Genomic DNA, 6,000 nt, shown 5'->3' on the forward strand with positions numbered 1-6,000 from the left:
TACTGCTTGGAAAATTGTATATTTCTAAACTTAAATTATCCTAAGCATTACTTCCTTTGCCAGGGGTTCTCAAAAGAGAAGGCCACAAGAAAGGCGGTGGGGGGGGGGGGGGTGGGGTTGGCAGTGAGAATCAACATCTTTCTAAACCTAGGGTTGAGTATAATGTGCAGAGAAGATCAGAGGGGTGCTCGAGTCTATATAAGAGGCCGCATAGTGTGCATGATAGATTGTTAATATATACGTAAGACCTTAATATATACGTAAGACCTTAATATATATACGTAAGACCTTAATATATACGTAAGACCTTAATATACCTTAGACCTTAAGATAAACGTAAAACCTATATACATAAGACCTTAATATATACGTAAGACCTTAATATATACGTTAGACCTTCATATATACGTAAGACCTTAAGATATACGTAAGACCTTAATATATTCCCGCGCAAACAACGTGGCACATTATTTGGAAACGAAAAAAACAATTCAACAAGGTTAGTTGAAAACCCAATCTCAATATGTTGTCCCTAGCTCAGTATATGATTGATTCAAAAGGAGCTATTCTGGCTGGCTAAACTCTCGATTCTTCCCTGGAGTAGTTCACAGTTGATGGTCTGTGATGTCAAAACAGCGAATGTTATTGAAAAGCTTTAGTTTCGTAATATTATAGTCGTCGTGTTAATTTATCCTGGAAAACCTGACATGCTATAGTTGGAACGTTCGCTTAGCTGTCAAGGTTCTCAGCCTTGAGAATTTCGTTTAAAGGTCACGTTCTTTGATTATAGCAATATTATTTTTCTGTGTGAAAAACTGAGTTAAATATTATAGAAAAAAACAATAACATTGTCAGTTGAATTACCAACATGACATTATTCACTCTATTGTTGCCAGATACAAAATACCACCAAATTAAAAAAATATACATCTTCGCTGCACAAAATGTTATAACGATGTGGTATTGACCTTTAAATTCAGAAAACCATCAACTTCATCCATCGGAGTTACCTTTTAAGGGTCCGCATATCCCGCAAAGTGCAATAGTGTGACGGCCGATTTTTTTTCTCGGTCCGGATTGAAATCTTTATAGGACCGCATTTGGCCCGCATTCGGACTATCATGAGATACCCTGGCTCAAAGCATTCGGTCTCTTTCTCCATACTGAGCTTTGTTCATAATGTTGGAGCACCCTTGATCCTTCAAATTAAATATTTAAATTATAGCTTTATCAGCCAATCAATTAGCGCCGTATGAATTGAAATACGGCTGAGAAGAGGTATACACTTTTAGCAAATATTACTACAGAATTGTTGTATTAAGTTATCAAGAATTGTTCCACAACAGATGACAATTTTTTTTTATTCGGTTGTGACTGTCCATTATAGTCAGTCTATTCAATTACACTCTCAATTAAACTCATGTCTTTGCTTGCTTGAAGATTAAAACAAATAAACTTTAAATATTCCTTTAACCTCCTATTCAATTTCACTCTCAATTAAACTCATGTCTTTGCTTGCTTGAAGATTAAAACAAGTAATCTTTAAATATTCCTTTAGTTGGTCTATTCAATTACACTCTCAATTAAACACATGCTTGAAGATTAAAACAAATAAACTTGAAATATTCATTTCCCATTTCTCTCACAACCCACGTAGTTTTTGTTCGCCAATTAATGATGCAGGCAATACCATGACATGCTGTTTACATGGCTCTATCCAAATGTACATCAAAGCCTTTTCGACATTGCGCCCTCTTCAATGTTTATCTATGGTATAGCTGTTAAAAGCTGCAGAATCCAGGGGAAACCAATGTTTCCAATAGTTACTCTGTCTTTTGTTCTGTGCCAAACGTTTAACAAAATTGCTGAAACTATTTCTAAAACACTTTTTTTCTCTGAAACATTCTGACCTTCCAAAGTATTAGCTAAGAAACATACAGCAAATTTAGACAATTAAAACCCAGGGAAGGAAAATAGTTTGAGGATTCTTAGAGAAATGTTTGTTGAATTATGAACCTTAGTGGTATTTACTTCCTTTTTCTTGTTTCATTTATTTATTTATTTTGTAAGGGTTTAGGTGGGGGTAGGGGGAGTTCTGACCTCTAATTTAATAAATGCTAATTTCATACAATAATAAAATATTTTCAAAAGAGAGATATGTTATGAAAACAAAACGAACATTAAAAAAAAAGCATTGTTCAAGTATATCTAGGCACAGCACAATGTAACATGACCAACCTTTTGACATGTTATCTTTCATAACATATTCTATAACATCTCATATATTTAGTTTTTGAGTTTTCATATTTCATTTCGAAAATATAGTGAACAAAACCTATACCGTATACAGATATGTACAGAGTCAATCCAATTGTATGTGCACCCGTATACATGAAACTTATCACGGAATTAAACGTAAAGTATTGGATTGTTATACTTGTCCCTGAGTATCAGTGTAGAGTAAGACTCTGTCCCACTGCTCAAAGTGAAATAGAGAGCTCTCTGCTTGGCAGAAAGAAAGAGAGTCAGTTTATTCACTTTTGATCTCGACTTTTTCATAGTTTGTGCATGGCCAGCGCGACATCGAAAAAGAGAAAAAATCCAAACTGTGCTAACAACGTAGCATTATATCTACAAATACCTTACTGATTTGATTAAAATTTTATATTTCCAATTTGTTTCATTTATTGTACTTGACTTGTGCCATTATGCACGTGATATATACATATCTATATATATATATATATATATATATATATATATATATATATATATATATATATATATTCCCGACACATATATCAATTGGCAAAACCAAATATTCAAACCATGACTTTGGCTTTTACTCAACAAGCACTTCTTGACGCTCCGCACATAAAAGTCGCCGCAATTTCGATTGCGTTAATTAAAGACCATTACCAGATTGATTTAAAGAGCTATTGTTTCATGCCTCTGGAGGATAATAATTCTTCCAACCATTGATCACGGGTGACAGCATAACTCACGTCTAACGACTTGTTACATTGTCGACCGCACCTCCAAGTTTTCGACCACCAAAAGTGAATTCTTTATTCGATCTATACTACGGCACCAGAGAGGTCCAGTTGGTGTACATTATTGACCGATTGGCTGGACTTGTGTCTTAAATCAAGAACTAATGATTACACACTTGGGACAGAGGGTTTTTTTTCACTTGGTTTTACTGTGAAAACTTCAACTTGATTCATTTAAAACAGAAACAGGATATCAACTATTGTTGTATAATTTTATACATGTTTTCTTTTATTCGCAGGAAGTTTTACCGACAACTTGAAAAAAAGAGCAAAGGTTATTAGTAATTAATTAATGGTTTAGTTTAAGCTACAGAAGATGAAGTCAATAGAACGGATTGATCCAATTTATGCCCTCAAAACTAAAGCTGGTTCTTTTGCTGATAAAAACGGATTGATTCGTTCGAAAATAAAAAATAATATATATTTACAGCTTCCCCTTCCGAAGTTTGTAGTTTTAGTATTGCATTAAAAAAGATAAATTCATAGACAAGAGATAAATAGATATAAAATAGAGGAGCTTTAAGTTGAAGCATGCTTTATGGGATGAAATAGCGTACTTTATACCAATTTTCTTATAAACCAATATTTCGGTAATACTTTCGGTAAATAAATGCCGTCCAACCCCCTCCCCAACCCCCCTCCCCCCGGCGTAGGAATCTTTCAAAAAGTGACGGGGAAAAAAGTAGATGATGTTTGAGGTTTCACTGGAAGAAGCTTAGTGTTGTTAGATATACGTACAGTGGCCCAGATAGGACATACAAAATTTGAGCAACTTCCGACTTGCCTTAACTGTACGCGAAGTGTCATTGAAATTGTAAATTTCCACGTCAAACTTTAGAATACTGTCGAAATTTCGAGAGAAAAAAAAAATCGAAATTAGTCATATAGTCTATTGATTAGAACATGAAACTTAATATTGATATATGCTAAAACAAAGGATCCAGGATATGGTTATAGCACTGCCATGGAGTGTATCCCTAGATGAAAAGTGAGGGGGACAGACACATACTCCTCCTGTCCCTCCCCCAATTTGAAAACTGGAGGGGAGCGACCCCCATCTTTCTTTCTGCATTATTTATAAAGTTGTCCAATGTCATATTTAAAAGCTCTTTCGAACTACAAAAGAGAACTCCATTGTATACCTCTCCACATTGTAGGTTTCAAACGCAGAGTGTGAGAAACCAACAATATCTTCCGAAGGTTTCTCTCTTTCTAAGGACAATAGTGGTCAAAGAATCCCTTTGGGGTTCATTTTTAAACTCCATCACTTAAAATTCACGACTTGTTGTGGTATTGAAGTAATCAGCATAAACTACTACCTCCTCGGTTTGGAGGTATTTATTCCAATTGTGTTTTTCGATGTCTCTTTTTTTGTCACAAAGGGCAGAGAGGACATTTGATAGTAAAGGCACTAACAGATACCAAACACATGTTTTCTCTTAATTTAAAGAACTCTTTTTCGGTTTCTTTAAAGGAATATTTCCAACTGAAATAAATTCGATTTGCTGATAAATACAATTTTTTCTTAAAGCAATTCTTTAGCTTTTTCATTGTGATAACAGAAATTTTAATGTCATTCAATGAATTTGCCTTTGATAATTTTTTTTTATCGCGAATACAATATTACATCCTTATGTGCATTTTTAATTTCATATATTTACTTTAAATTAACTTGTTCGTTCTATGAGTTACTGAATTCTGTTTTAGTAAAACCATATAAAGCTTAAAAGGAAACCGACGATTAGCCGAACTAAGAGGTAGCGTAATCATTAACTGCAAAAGGATTGCAAATTGAAAAATATTATGGAATGATTTTCAACAAAAGGCTCTCATTTTCTTACCAATTAATACCTCTGGAGGTTTTAGATTAGTTTAAAATATCTCCCGGATAGAATATTCAAAAAACTTTGAAATTCGTGACCAGATTCCATCAGTCCGATTATTGGCGAGGAATCGTTCTGTAGGACAGTAACTGGAACCAGGATAAAACCATGTCACATTGGTCAGTGAAATATTATGATATAAACAGCTGAATTCTCTACAACCATAGATTAAACATCTTGGTTTTCAAATTTTGTGTTATTGAGAATGACATTTCATTCAGTTTAACGATAAAGTCAGCAAGAATTAATAAAACCATTGTTTTTTATGACATATCTGAGACTAACGATGGTTAGACTTATCTTCCAGCCGTTAGGAATAACTTTACGTTCTAGTGGTTGTTTAATGAATACCATCTCGAAGATAAAGCACGTTCTGTGCGTACGTAATCTGATGGTGGTCGTGTGGAGTTACTCTGAAATGTTATAGGGTTATCTCGGCTATTATTTTGATTTATGATAACAACAGCAATATGAAAACATCATTTAAAAGTCCTAAATTCTTTTTTTATTTAAACACTGTCGAGCGATTACTCTTGAAGCATATGAAAGGAATTGATCAAGTGTGTAGTATAGCAATGAAGAGACGTATCAATCGAGAAACTGGGCTGAAACATCCCTCTATCCAAAATATATTAAGAATCGAGAGGCTCCTAAATGCACCAAAAATGTACCTGTCCAATGGCGGGGTGGGTGGGGTGGGGGGGGGAGGGGTGCGAGTAGGGCGTTGGCATGTAGTGCACATATCATTCCTTACTATATACCAGTTCCAGTATTTGGATTTGTTAAGATGATATTACAGAAATGTAGATAATACAAGCCACGAATGGAGAATATCTCTTCTCAGACCTTTGCCTGCCATTATTAACAAATGTTTGACACAATTTGTTGTGTCACGTGGTGTTAAGAGCCAGGCCGGACCCAGGGGACAGTTAGCAATGAGACTATGAAGTCAAATTTCAAATAATGGAGGACATTTTGAAAATTTCCGCTTTTATAAATGAGATAATTTTTTAATTTTTTAATGTAGAGACACATGCATTTATCGTTTCTGCATGTGATAAGCA

Source organism: Apostichopus japonicus, chromosome 14, assembly GCF_037975245.1.
Source record: "Apostichopus japonicus isolate 1M-3 chromosome 14, ASM3797524v1, whole genome shotgun sequence".
Classification (NCBI taxonomy): Eukaryota; Metazoa; Echinodermata; class Holothuroidea; order Aspidochirotida; family Stichopodidae; genus Apostichopus; species Apostichopus japonicus.